This window comes from Nanorana parkeri, unplaced genomic scaffold, assembly GCF_000935625.1.
Source record: "Nanorana parkeri isolate BGI_ZX_2015 unplaced genomic scaffold, ASM93562v1 scaffold37, whole genome shotgun sequence".
NCBI classification, from domain to species: domain Eukaryota; kingdom Metazoa; phylum Chordata; class Amphibia; order Anura; family Dicroglossidae; genus Nanorana; species Nanorana parkeri.
Window position 1 is genome coordinate 927,191 of NW_017306305.1, and position 14,062 is coordinate 941,252.

Here is a 14,062-nt window from a genome sequence, read left to right on the forward strand (position 1 = left end):
GGCTCTACAAGTTTAAATAGAGTCCCAGCGGCAAAAGTCGCCGGGAGTCTGTGTAAACAGCCCCGATGCTGGTGACGTACACTGTACGTCGTCAGTCACGAAGGGGTTAATATAGGTGTGATAGCTATGTGTATATATGTGTACGTATAAACACTATTGATTTATTTATCTAGTGCTCTATAAAGTGCTGTGTCGCGTTTCTTCTTCTACATAAGAGTTGCTAAAGGTGCCTTATGTCCCTTACGTGACAACTCTTTGTGTCTGTGCAATTACATGTGACAAAATCCTAGGGAAACCCCCTATCTTTCCGTGTTTGCTCCCCCTCTAATCCCCTACTCTTCACTCCCCCCTCCCTTCCCTCCCTTTACAAACACTCCCACCAAATATGTGCATGAGATCCAACCTCTCCACACCGCCGCCAGCAGAGTGGATTGTTTGTATTATGTATCCTGTGTACTTTCTGTGGGACATTGTACCACCGTGATATCAATTTATAATTTGTCTCAAGTGTATTGGTGTCAATAGATGTTGATGTGACTAAGCATAACATTTTCCTTTCCTCTTCTTGTGTAAGCTTTCGGTTGAATTCCTTTTCCCATTTATCTAGATATATAGGGGATGCACTATTTTCCTTTGTGTTTATAAATTTATAAAAAAAAGTGAGAGGGGGTGCTTTGGTGCCGTTGAGGCTCCCAGAATGGTTTCAAGTTCCGTTAGGTCATTCTCTGTTCTCAGAGGTTTAGGTAAAGTTTGCATAAAATGCCAGTCCAAGATTGAGTAAAAAACATCCATTAGATCTAAGCAAACTATAAAAGTAGACACACGTTGCATCTCTTCTTTCAATGATTATTTTTTTCCATCATGGAATTTTCCTCTATTTAACCTAAACCTAGTAAATTGTACAATCAGATTGTAACATGCTGTCAGCCTTTCAGGAATCAATCCCAGTGACAATAAAAACACTCACGAACATAAAATACAGCACAGTAAGCAACTAGAGGGCTTAACATAAAACATAATACTCTAGGTGCCATATAATACATTTTCCTCCAGTGGCGTTATTCTGTAAAACAAACTCTTGTAACTTTATTTTCAAACACTGCACACAAAACATAGAAGTGAATATATAAATGGAAAGTGACAAGATAAAAACCAAGTACAAAAGAACAGAAATCACAGCTTGAAGCAAAGGAGATTCATCATGCAAGAGTGAGGTGAGAGAAGTGCAGCACATTAGGATTAAAATGCCGTGAACATGAAGACAATGTGCCTAAAAAGGCAGATAAGTGACTGAAAACTGTAAACAACGTACAAGGGTTATATTTCTGGTTCTATTATTCCAGGTATATGTAGCAGGGATGTTGTCACTGTGATAGCAATGAATGGAGGGGACATTTAAACATCAAATATGTTTTAGAAAGCATCGCTCTAAAAGACAGATTTACGCAATACAACAGGAATAACTGAAGGTAAAGAGCAGCTTATGAAATATTATAATCTGTTCCAGTCTTGTGCAGGTTGGTAGTTGGTGCTTAAAAAGCATACTGTGGTCGAATCTTTCTTTATTGTTCAATTTCATAACAACACATTCTGCAAACATTGACGAAGTAGAATGAAAAATTACAACATGGCGGTTTATGGGGAAAAAAAAGAAAAGAAAACAAACCAAGTAGGAGCCTATGAGGCATGACATCATTGTGTTCCTTGTACAAGGATGATGGTAGGACCCTGGAAACTAGATGTCTTCATCCGAGGAGTGTAGAGAAAGAATACATCCTCGCTCGGCAATAGAGAGCTATGCTGTGATTCCAGGGGTAAGGGGGTAAGAAGAAGGGGGAAGGGTGTGATTCTAGCAGTGGAGGGATCTTACCTGAGGAGTCAATGTGAGGATGGCAAAAGGGAATTCAAGGTAAGTAATTAACCTAATTGGCCATATGGTGACAGGACATGAGATTCAGAGCATTCTTTTCAAAGTGGCCAAGTCAGAAGTGTACCCAGATAGACCAAGGATTATGGAAACAGTCTAAGATATCATTATCAGATGCTCAGAGTTCCTCCATGCACATGATGTTGTTGACTGTAATAACCTACAACAACAAAAGAGGGGTGGTGGTAGTTTTTCAGGAAGTGGGGATAATTTGGCAAGGTACCTCCGTAAAATGTCTGTGTAATAGTTGTGCCACATCCAAAGAGGGGGGTTGGGAACCCCCATCTGGGGAGATATATTATAATAATCCATTGAGCGTGGCTCTTCTGGATGACATCTTTTACTAGAAGACATCCTGAAATCAGACCAGTATTTAGTGATCTAAGTAAACATGTATTGAAGCATATCTAAACCCAAAACCCAAAAAGTCATATTGCAGCTTACCAGTCCTTAGATGTAGTGGCCACATTAGTTTTCTTTTCACTCCTCCACTGTATGTATGGAGGGAGCCATGGTTGCCACTCAGGCTAGACTGTAAACATGTCTGCCTAGGTTAATCTCCATTTTTTTTCTCCATTTGTTCTTGGGTTTAGTATTTAAACCCAACTGCAAAAGAATAACTGTATGACATGAAAGACCCGCTTACGCACAGATGTGTGTGACATATAGACATCTTAAAAAAACCATCATTTAACTACCTAGCCTCTAGGTACCTGTAAAGAAGACTTAGACTAGGGAGGGAAAAGCAGCACAAGAAGCCAGTTGTGCTGCAGTGCAAGAAGAATGCTAATATAAGGAGCGAGCAGAGTGACTGAAGTATGAGCTTATCAATCTGTTGCTTCTTCTTTTATTTTCCATTCACGGAGTGGGGAGTAGACCTGTCAGTGTTACTGAACTGCAAGAGAAAAAAAAGTCTCTATGTGTTTAGCTCTTTTCCTAAAGTTCAGCTTTAATGAGACTTTCACAGTTTTATACGCTCGTCTTTCCAATTTTTCCATGACAGTACGTTTAAATACAGATTTGTAGACTGTCCCTCTTTTATATATATGTATATCAAGAAATGCAGTCAGGCTCCCTGCTGATCAACTACAAGGACTAAAACCAACAGAAAAAGTCACATGTGGCCCCTACTCAATATAGAATACGAATTCTTGACGTAAATCTGTCACAGACCTGGGCAATTCAAATTGAGCTTATGTTGAGAAAAACGGCATAAGCAGCAGTTACCTTCAGTGAAAAGCATGTCAAAATGATCAGTATTTCCAGAGGAATAGCTTCGAGGTTTACATTTGCAGGAGTTGAGGAGTTGAGCTTGCATTTTTTTTCATTGCATGCTTAGTTTAAATTGTTCAGGCTTGTGACAAGTTTACTTTAAGTACAGTAAGCCCCAGCGAGCAACTAGAATGAATTATTCTGTACATGATCAATTGTCATATGTTAATGCACCTAACAAATAACTATCTTTAGTGAAAAAGGCCATGTACTGCTTGTGATTTGCTTTCAGTAAGTCTCTGAACCCAAGGACTGCAGAAAGGGGAAAGCAATTACTATATTTAAATATACACTTTTAGTTCGCTCATTCAAGGCAAAGCGATACCACCTCTCCACTCCATTGGAGCCCTTGCTCCATCGCTCTAATAGAGTGAACTTTCCCCATGTGACAGTGCCTGGGCCTGGATGGCCAATCCCGAGGTCTAAACATTGTCATATGTGGGGGGTGGGAAGGGGGGCTCACATAATCTACCTGGGTAAGGTCAACACTATCTGCAACAGAGAGGCAGAGAGGTAATATGGATTTGTTAGTATAACTTGCCTTGTGGGTGGGCTGTCAGAAGACAGGGCAAAGTGACAGAGGAGATGATTTACTAATGGCAACGAGTCTGTTGTTCACTTTGCAAATTAACTTTCCCTTAGCTTAGTGAATGTGGTGAAAATTAATTTTGCAAAGACAAATTATTGCTTGTACATTATTGGATGATCGAAGTCGACAGAGCTTCACCTCAGTCACTAAGCTAAGGGAAAAGTCCCTTGCAAAGTAAACAGCTTAATTGCCTTTACTAAATCAACCCCAAAGTCTCTTTAACATTTATTTAACATTTATAAATAGTGCTGATAATTTGTGCAGAGCTTTATATGATGTACATTCACATCAATTCCTGCCCTCAAGGAGCTTACAATCTAAGGCAAGGGCGGGCAACTCTGGCCCCCCAGCTGTCGTGGAACCTCAAGTTCCATGAGGCATTGCAAAACTGACAGTTACAGGTAGGGATGCACCAATATCGTTTTTTTAGTATCGAGTATGAGTACCGATATTTTGCTTTCGGTACTCGCTGATACCAAGTACTGATAGAGGTGCTTCCGCTGGCATGGAGCCAGCTTCCAGGGCAATCAGGAAGACAGGCGGTGGGTAATGATATGCCACCCACCTTCCTGATTACCCAGGAAGCTGTCTCCATGTTGTTTGGCCGGCTCGATTGTGATTGGCTAGGAAACCGACTTCCCAGCCAATCAGCATCGAGTCGGCTTCCCAGTCAATCAGGAAGCTCGGCCGCGAGCAGTGACCCACCTCGCGGCTTCCTGATTGGCCATGAAGATAACTCCATGCTGATTGCCTGGAAAGCCGGCTTCCCAGCCAATCAGCATTGAGGCGGCTGTTCGGCCGGCTCGATGCTGATTGGCCGGAAACCTGACTTCCCAGCCAAACAGCAAGGAGCTGGCCATTCAGCTGGCTCGATGCTGATTGGCCGGAAAGCTGGCTTCCCAGCCAATCAGCATGGAGTCGGCTTTCCGGCCAATCAGGAAGCCGGGTTATCACTCGCCACCTGGCTTCCTGATTGCCCACAAAGGTGGCTCCATGTTCCCCTATGACTCTGCCGGTCTTCCTCTGACTGGAATTTCCGGTATCAGGGGAGGTATCGGAGCATTTTGGCGAGTACTAGTACATGCCCAAATACTTAGTATCGGCACCGATACAGATACTAGTATCGGTATCTGTGCATCCCTAGTTACAGGCATGACTCCCAAAGGCAGAGGCATGTTGGGATTTGCAGTTAAAGCACATCTAGAGGACCTGAGTTGCCCACCCTTGATCTAAGATCCCTATCTTGAATGCATGCATACACTCAAACATCTTAGGGCTGATTTAGACAAGAGCCAAATAACCTAACAGAACATCTTTGGAAGGAAGGAAACCAGAGTAAACCTACACAAGGAGAACATGCAAACTGGGATTCAAACCGAGGACCCCAAGAGCTGCAAGGCAGAAGTGCTAACTACTAAGCCACTAGGCTTCCCCTAACATACAGATATGACTGCCTCAAGTTGTTTTTTTTGTACAGATTTATGAAATTGATTTAAATAACCTTAGGAATATTCATATAGATATCTAAGTAAACTATTAAAAAGACTAAATGTCACCTTTAAGAAAAAATGAAGACCCATGTTTTTTATTAGCATTGCCGTTTTACTGGTACATCAAGTCCAGTTAGGAAAAACAAGAACATGCTTTTTTTTTTTGTCCAGTATTTTAACACTTCTCGTCTTCAAAGTGCAATATGTAAGTGCATGTGTGACTCTTGGCAGTATTTTTTCACAACTGCCAGAAGTGCTCATTAATCCTAAAAGAAGATTTAGTTCACAGGATGAAAAGTAAAAAAAAAAATCACATTAAGTATATAGAGACGTGTCTGCCTTAGAGCTACTTTTAGAAGCTTTTTAGACTCCCAAGGTTTCCACTTCAAACAATACCCCATATTCTTAAGAGACTGCGGCTAACCTGAAGATATTACACCTACACATCTTCTGCCAGTATCTTGTTTTGCTATGTCCTGGTTTTCAAGCAAACAACTGTGACCAGCCGTTTGGTAAAAGCAGACTTCAAAAGGCTCTACTACCTCTCTAAGCATGGCTAAACCTGAGCCTTTCCTACAATACAATTCTCCCACCGATGAGTGGCCTGTAAGGCATCTCTCTGAAATGTGATATGCTCTCCAAAACTGCTAAGGGATTATGAATCACAATGCAGTTACATTTAATTTGCAATAGGAGAATATTGATAGCCAAACAAGATAAAAAGAAAAAAAACAACATTTAAAATCATTAGCGCTACAGGTTAAACGTCTGAGTAGAGAACAAAATGGGCACTCTTTTGTAGCTTTACTCTTACGCCTTTGAATGTAAACATTGTTCCTCTCCCTGATCTTTAAATGGCAATAAATTAGACATTGGACAGCCATACAAGCTGCTACTAGATGTGAATGTGAATGTGTCTGTAGAAAAGACTTACTTTCAATCAAAGTCCTTTGAAAGAATGGTTGGGTTTTCTAAAGAAGCATGTTGTGCCTATTAACCAACTTACAAAAGAGGCAATTTTACTGATTTATAGGAAGTTGCTATAGTGATCTTGTTGTGCAGACTGGCAGGTGAAGCCCGTACTTACCATTCCCCAAGGTTAGTCTTCATTATGCAAGAGAATACACTGCAGTGCATTGCACTGTGCACAATTTAGAAAACAAATAATACAAACTGGATCCCTTGCAGTTGCTGCTGGTATGTGAAGTCAAACAAGACAATCTCTATAAATATATTCTTATGTAATATAAGATTATATATTATAACTTAATATGAAAATTAACTTTGTGCATCTCACCTTTCTGATGTATGCTGAAAGGTATGGTAAAGAATTATGTAAAAAAAAGTAATAACTAGTTCATGTCAGAGCAGCAAATATAACCTTACAAAATTAAATCTCTACATTCATTTCCCTGACACTTACGAGTTGGTGATGTCAATGCACCATCACTTTTACGTAGCTGGTGATAGGATATTTATCAGCACCTGCAGTCCCATGCCATGTCTTCCGAGCACTTCCACTTCTGGATAAAGGAACATACAGTAGTTGACTGATAGTGCAAAACAGCATAAGTTAGGTCCTTCTAGGTGACCTTAATTTAACCTGTGGTAGAGAAAGGACCACTAGGAGGTCATCAGATCTCTTCCTTAGCTATAGGAATGCGCCCTGTATTATGACAGGAGCAGACCCTGCCCCCATGGGAAACGTGGCTCACTCCATGGGAAATAAACCTCCCCATATTAGAGGACAGATCTGTCCAATTGAGAGAAAAATTGGAAAATATACAGGGGACACTGAACTATACACCAGTTCCTATGCCCTAGTAATTTACAATCACTCTAAATACAGGACCTCATAAGATACATTTTGTGGCATCTTTTTGCCATCACATACACAATTATATAAAATAGATAAATGTTAGGATCACAAATTGATGCTGTTTGTACAACTGCTTGATTTATGGGTTTGGGTGCTCTTCGATTCACCAACAGCGTAAATTGGCTTGCGTACATGGGCATTTGTGATCCACAGTTCATATACAGGTGATGTAAACCAGTGTCTTCTGCAGCTTTTGCTTTGCAATATGTTTCCATTTTTTGTAGACGCAGCTTGTCCAATCCAGTTGGGTTTTTATCAGATCGTGTTGTTGTCTGTGGAAATGCATCCTCCATGTTTGCAGGTATGGCAAAGGGCGCACATTTACAATTTTCTAAACTTTGTCTGAAGTGCTTTTACTACAATGTCCTATCTCTAAATTGAACTTTATTAATCTATGATATGATTAAATGCATGAAACCTAAAAACATTGCAAACGCACAAAATATACATTAAAAAAAATGTAAATACACATAAGTGAGACACATCAGAAATGTAAATTTTAATATAATCTCACCAACTGCCTCCTAGAAGGCTATTGTTTGGGGACATATAAAATGTATCTACCTTGCAACTGAGTTGTGTTCACCATGCAGAAAGGGAAATGAATCATCGCACCTTGAGCTGCAGCAGCTGCAGAACAGAGTGCAGTGGTTCTTTTCTTTTTCTGACAGATCTGATGATGTACAATGAGCCGGACCAGTACCCAAGGATTTTGCAGCAGAGCCTTGATGAGCTCCTTAACCTTGAGTGGTATACATATGTTTTTGTGGAATTAGAGTTTACCATGTGCTGGCAATGCATTCACTTCTGAATTGACTTCTATTTCATTTTAAAAGCAAAGCTCAAACCAATTTTAAGATGTTTTTTCAGGATTAGTTCACCTTCGGAGAAAAAATGAAAAGGTGGAAGGTCCCTGCTGCACTTATCTGCAATGATTACTGTCAACTACACCTACACCGCCCTATATAATGGCCCTGGCACTTTAAAACTTCACTAGACAGTCCTGGAGGCTGTATAGCTACATAATGCTTGCAATGATGAGCAGTCATTGGTCAGCAGTGCCGCATGATCATGCTGACCATGATGACAATCTCTTCTATCTTTTGTAACGCTCTTCTGAGAAGGCTCAGAAGAGGTTATCTTTGATCAGCGCAGTCATGTGGTGGAGCCAACTGATCAACTCTCACCCTTGCAAGCGATAGTTGCTATACAGCCTTCAGGACTGTGTAATGAAGTGTTCAAGTGCTGGGACCATTATATGGGCTGGCTTTGGCATGAGGCGATGGTCATCACTGCACATAAGTGCAGAGGGGAGCAGGGGGGAGAGTGAGGAGGGTGTTGTGAGTTAGTTCAACTTTTCATTTTTTGTGAAAAGATGACTAAACTGTCTAACTATCATCTACAGGTCTTTGCACAATGACCTTTAAAGGACAAAAAAGCAGCTGCACTAAAAACAACAGGCCTAGGGACCCTTCAAGAGAGACTTTGATTGGGATTGTACTCATGTCTCAACTCAGCAGTTCACTACAAAGACACCTTTATTTTGAAAGAGATTTTTTTTCTTTGGGATCATGAGATCATGAAAAACTTTTTGACAGTTTAAATATGCAATATAATATACACTACAATAAGTTCTATCTATCTATCTATCTATCTATCTATCTATCTATCTATCTATCTATCTATCTATCTATCTATCTATCTATCAATCTATCTATCTAGTATCTATCTATCTGTCTGTCTGTCTGTCTGTCTGTCTGTCTATCTATCTATCTATCTATCTATCTATCTATCTATCTATCCACCAACACAGGCACACTACATTAACCCAATACAAAATTAAATCTCTGGTAGCCCTCTGTGGTAATATTAGGAAAACTACTGGAATTATTGACTATATTAAAGTAGTTGAAATTGAGAGGTCTCTTTTTTTAACGAGGATTTATTACTACTTTGATTGTAATTGGCTGTAATTAGTGTTCTAATTTATGCTTCTCCTTTCTGAGTTGTACAGAGCTATCAGCTATTTACTGGTGTCAGTGCTGTTGGCCAGACCACCCTAGATTAGAAATCCTTTATTTCAATGCTGGCGACACATCAGTGACAACTTTGTGGTAAGTTTTACTCACATCAAAGTTGACTGCTGAAAGAGTTAGAAAAGTTATTATTAGGTAAAGGTTATGACAAGAGGAAACATTTTGTACATATCATGTATGTGCACGAATGATCTCACCTCAGGCTGTGGATTTTAGACACATTTATAAACCCTTGTATTAATTTTTGTTGAATGCAATAACACCTATTGAGCACTGCCAGGAGACTGAATGTTGCCCTCCTGCTGAACTCGTAACTGGGCTAGGTTTAGCACATTGCACCTCATTTTCAAAAACATGCTTGGGTGGAATTAGGTTTTCTTAGAGGAACGTATTAAGGTTAAATTTCATAGCTTTGCTTTTTAGTCACAGTACTCTGGTGTTAGCAAATAATGTAATGGTGATGTTAGATGAATTTACAATATCTGGATTTCTGGATAGGGGAGACATAAACAAGCATAGATGGCACAGCACTTCAGCTGTAGGCTGATAAGGGCATGCTGAAACTTGTAGTCTCAAGGAACCAGTCACTTGACTGTTCTGCACCTTATCAGAACTTATCTATGCAATATATGTAAGAAAATGCAAGTGAACATATATATGAAAGTAACCAATCAGTTCTACCTGTCAAGTCTGCAGGGCATGTTAAAACATGAAAATAAGAATTTCATTCACAAGGCAAAATGAGTTTCTGATCTTAAATTCCAGTTCTGAGATGGTACCACACTGTGCTCCCTAATGCGGGCATCATTTCAAATCATGGTGGCAGCAGTTGCTTATGGCCGTGGACTTCAAGCAAATTATATACGCATATGTATGTAAGGAAAAGAAAAAAGGTATGCTTCTCTTTAAAGAGTAACACTGCTTCTGTTAATAAATACAATGCAGGATTTACGCATTTCATAGTTAACAATTAACCTTTCTGGTTTGATGGTAAAGTAATAAACGCAAAAAAATAATAAATGCACACATCAAAGAAAAAATCTGCATTTTTTTTTTGCATTGGAGCTAGCAGGGGCGTAACTAGAAATCACAGGGCCCCATAGCAAAATTTTGTATGGGGCCCTGTGATTTCTAGTTACACCCCTTGAAGAGCCCACTTGAGATCCCACACAGCTCACCTGAGGGTGACCCTGCAGAGCCCACCATAGACTCTCTATGGTGGGCTCTGCAGGGTCACCCTCAGGTGGGCTGGTCACACTCCTTACCTGTCCGCCTCTTCTTCCTCCGTCTTCCCTCCTCCGTCGCCGGGCCCGATCCGTCCCTCGTCGCCGGGCCCGCCTCCTCCTCCGTCACCGGCCCCGCCTCCTTCTCTGATGCTGACCCCCTGGGCCCCGCCTCCTCCTCCCCGCCACGTCCAGCCTCCTCCACCGCCACTGTTGACTCTCATTGACTCAGCAGCGGCAATGGAGAAGAACGCAGCGCTGCACAGATCACGGTCTGAATAGCGGTGCGTTCGAACCCATAGCGACCCAGGCGGCCCGCACGGCATCAGGGGGGTGTCCTGGCCGGGCCCAGGCTCCATAGCGGCCGCCTGGGTCGCTATGGCTATTGTTACGCCACTGGGAGCCAGTAAAGCTTTGTAGCCATGATCAGGGAATCAGGGGATCACAGGTGCAATGCTATGGCTCCTCAGACTTTTCTTCCCATGCATGTCTGTACTGAGGTACGGACATTCAGTAACATGGATGGAAGAAAGAATGAATGGACTACAAGTGCTGTGATCTCACCACACTACAAGTCCTTCTGCCGTGGTGTCAAAGGATCTGTGAATGGACGGTGTGACTGTGTGGGTCATGCACAGCCATGCCAAATTAACAAAAGAGCAGCAGTCTGTGGGGAGAAGAGCCCTGCGATTCAGGTAATTAGGGTGGGGGGGGAGTTGGAAAGTGACCATGCCTCATGTTTCATGTTACAATATGAGTGTAACATGAAACACGGTTGCAAAAGTTACAGAGCTCCAACAGAAATTTCATTTTACATTTGCAAAATTAATTTTTACAAGTTTTTTTTCTGTTCTTATAATACTGGGACTGATTATGTAACTGTTGCAGGATCCTCCCACTCAGCAAATAAAGTGTATGCAATCTATTTTTTTAAATTTAGGATAGAGTAGGAGAAAGTTCAAAAGGTCTACTAGTTTATTTGTTTCTGTCTGTGTCCCATAAAGTAGATTTACCTTCACTTTCTGTTCAAGACGTAACAGGAAATAAAAGAAAATCTTTATATAGTGAGTGGAATTGTCACCAAAAGAGCATGTTCTGCGTATATGCGTCACCATTTTGGAATATACCTTGGTATACACCAAGATGGCGGTGCCCACATATTTGACCGCCGCTCGTTCTGCAGTTTCTTTGTGCGATTTCGGATTCGGAGGCCCGTTGCCTCCGAATCCGAAACAGCTTTACAATTTGTTTCCATTGACGAAACGCATGAAAATGTTTTTCATTTTCATTTGTTTAGTCCGAAACTAATTTTTTTGCCCTGCACATGTCCAGTAATAACCATCATTACAGGTATTTATATAGTACTGAAAATGTACACAGCGCTTTACATACTTCACATTCACATCAGTCTCTGCCCTCTAAAAGCTAAGGCCTGGTTCACACCTGGGCGTTTTACAGCGCATTCCTACGCTCTGTAAAACGCTCAACATGTGAAAACCAATGATTGCCTATGGGCATGGTTCCCACCTGGGCGTTTTACAGCACGTAGGAACGTGCTGCAAACCGCCCTACACCCATAGAAGTACAGGAGCTTCTTTGTGGCGTATTTTCCGCCCATATCCCACCTGGGCGTTTTACAGCGCGTACGAACGCGCTGCAAAACGCCCTACGCCCATAGAAGTACAGAAGCTTCTTTGGGGCGTATTTGCCGCCTGTATCCATTGGGATACAGCCAGGTAGCCCTCGGAAACGCAAATCGCGGTAAAAACGCAGGGCACAAAACGTGCAACAAATGCGCATATTCGATACGCCTAGGTGGGAACCCAGCCTTACAATCTAAGGTCCCTATTTCACATGCATACATACGAGGGCCGATTTAGACAGGAGCCAATTAAGCTTCCAGCATGTCTTTGGAATGTGGGAGGTAATCCACTCAAGCACAGGGAGAACAGACAGTGTCCTGACTGGTTTTCAGACTGGGGACTGGGGACCCCCAGTGCTGCAAGGCAGAAGTGCTAACCACTAAGCCACTGTGTTGTAATTCCAGCTAAATATGTATTTTGTTTTACATTTTGGAAATAGTGGAGAAGAGTTAGAGCTCCTGTCAGATTTTCATTGGGGGTCAGATTTTCAGATGGGAAGATTTCTTCTCATTTCTTTATCCTGTGACACCAGGACAAGAAATTAGGAGAATGAATGTCACTATAACAGGAATACATCGTGGCTAATGTAAAAAAACAAAACAAAGGGCCGTGAGATGAGCCGGGTCGTGTGACCAGTCAGAGCTACATAAGTGGCTCTCCTCCAATCAGAGATCTCTCTCTGCTCTGTTAAGCAGAGAATGCTCCATGGGGCTCCACTGGTTCTGCACACTGGCCATACTTTTATGAATGGGATAGTTTGCGTTTCACTACTCACCCACTGTGTGAGTAGTGAAACGCAGTGTAACAGAGAGCAGATAAAACTTTTTAACTCTTTATTATAAATGAGCCCCGTAGAAGCAACAGAACATGACAGAGGTTTCAATCCCATCTCCATTCTACTAGAAAGGGTTTTTTTTGGTGCTGCCCCTGTACCCATTTAGAAGAATTCCCATCACTTCCAATCCTCGGCCTCAGGATGAGGGGGACTTGTGAACAAAGTTAGTTATAAAACTCTGCCTCCCCCACTCTTCCCAAAAAGGTTGGCTACAGTTTGTCCTTTATACATACTTAATTCTAAAATCAAAAATGAGGGTACCCTCACCCTGTTGTTGCCAATAACCTAATACCCTGGACAAGTCACCTTAAAAAGGTGTGCATGGTCAAATCTCCAGGCACTTGACTGGATTTGGGTGAGGCTTCGCTATACTATGTGATTCACAGCCTTTTGGAACAGACATACAAACACTCTAAAAGAAGCTGCATGTGGTGCCTGTCAGGATTACTGCCTGACAACACATAAAGTCTTATGTTTAACAATACAAAATGCCATAAGCCTGGGAGCCGACCATGAGAGAAAGCAGGTGTTGTATTCTGGCTTTCCTCTACTTTGTTATAGTCAAGGCTGCACACATGGAACAAGTAAACTGGGCTTTTCTAGGTTCCTTATCTGCACTACAAGTATCAGGGGTGCGGACACAGTTTTGATAAATGGGGGGCATTTAACAAAGCTGGAGCAGAAGAATCTGGAGCAGTTGCCTATGGCAACCAATCAGCTTCTCTCTTCGGTTTGTTCAGTTAAGGTTTGAAAATGAAAGGTGGATGCTGATTGGTTGCCATGGGCAACTGCTCCAGATTCTGTCTACTCCAGTTCTGATAAATTCCTCACATGGTATGAGTACACATCATGGCTTAAAATCATGTAATATTATTAAGGATTCATCCTGTAGTCTGTTATTCAGCTCCAGTTACGAGAGCCCTGTTATATAAAGAAAAATACTATAACACAAAGAATCAGACTGAGCGATACACACTTTTCTTTTTCTTTTCTATATACAGATTCTACAGATTCTACAGATAGATAGATAGATAGATAGATAGATAGATAGATAGATAGATAGATAGAGATGGATGGTTATTTGGATGGATAAATGTACCAACCTCAGGTTTATAGGTGTTCAATGGGTTTCAATGGGGTTAATTTACTAAAGGCAAATAGGCTGTTC

At 41.4% G+C, this 14,062-nt stretch overlaps 1 protein-coding gene across 1 annotated transcript in view; it reads right to left on the reverse strand.

Moving 5' to 3' along the window:
* Positions 1 to 14,062, reverse strand: part of RARB (retinoic acid receptor beta) — a 311,193-nt gene that overhangs the window by 236,109 nt on the left and 61,022 nt on the right. The gene's annotated exons all lie outside the window — the stretch shown is intronic.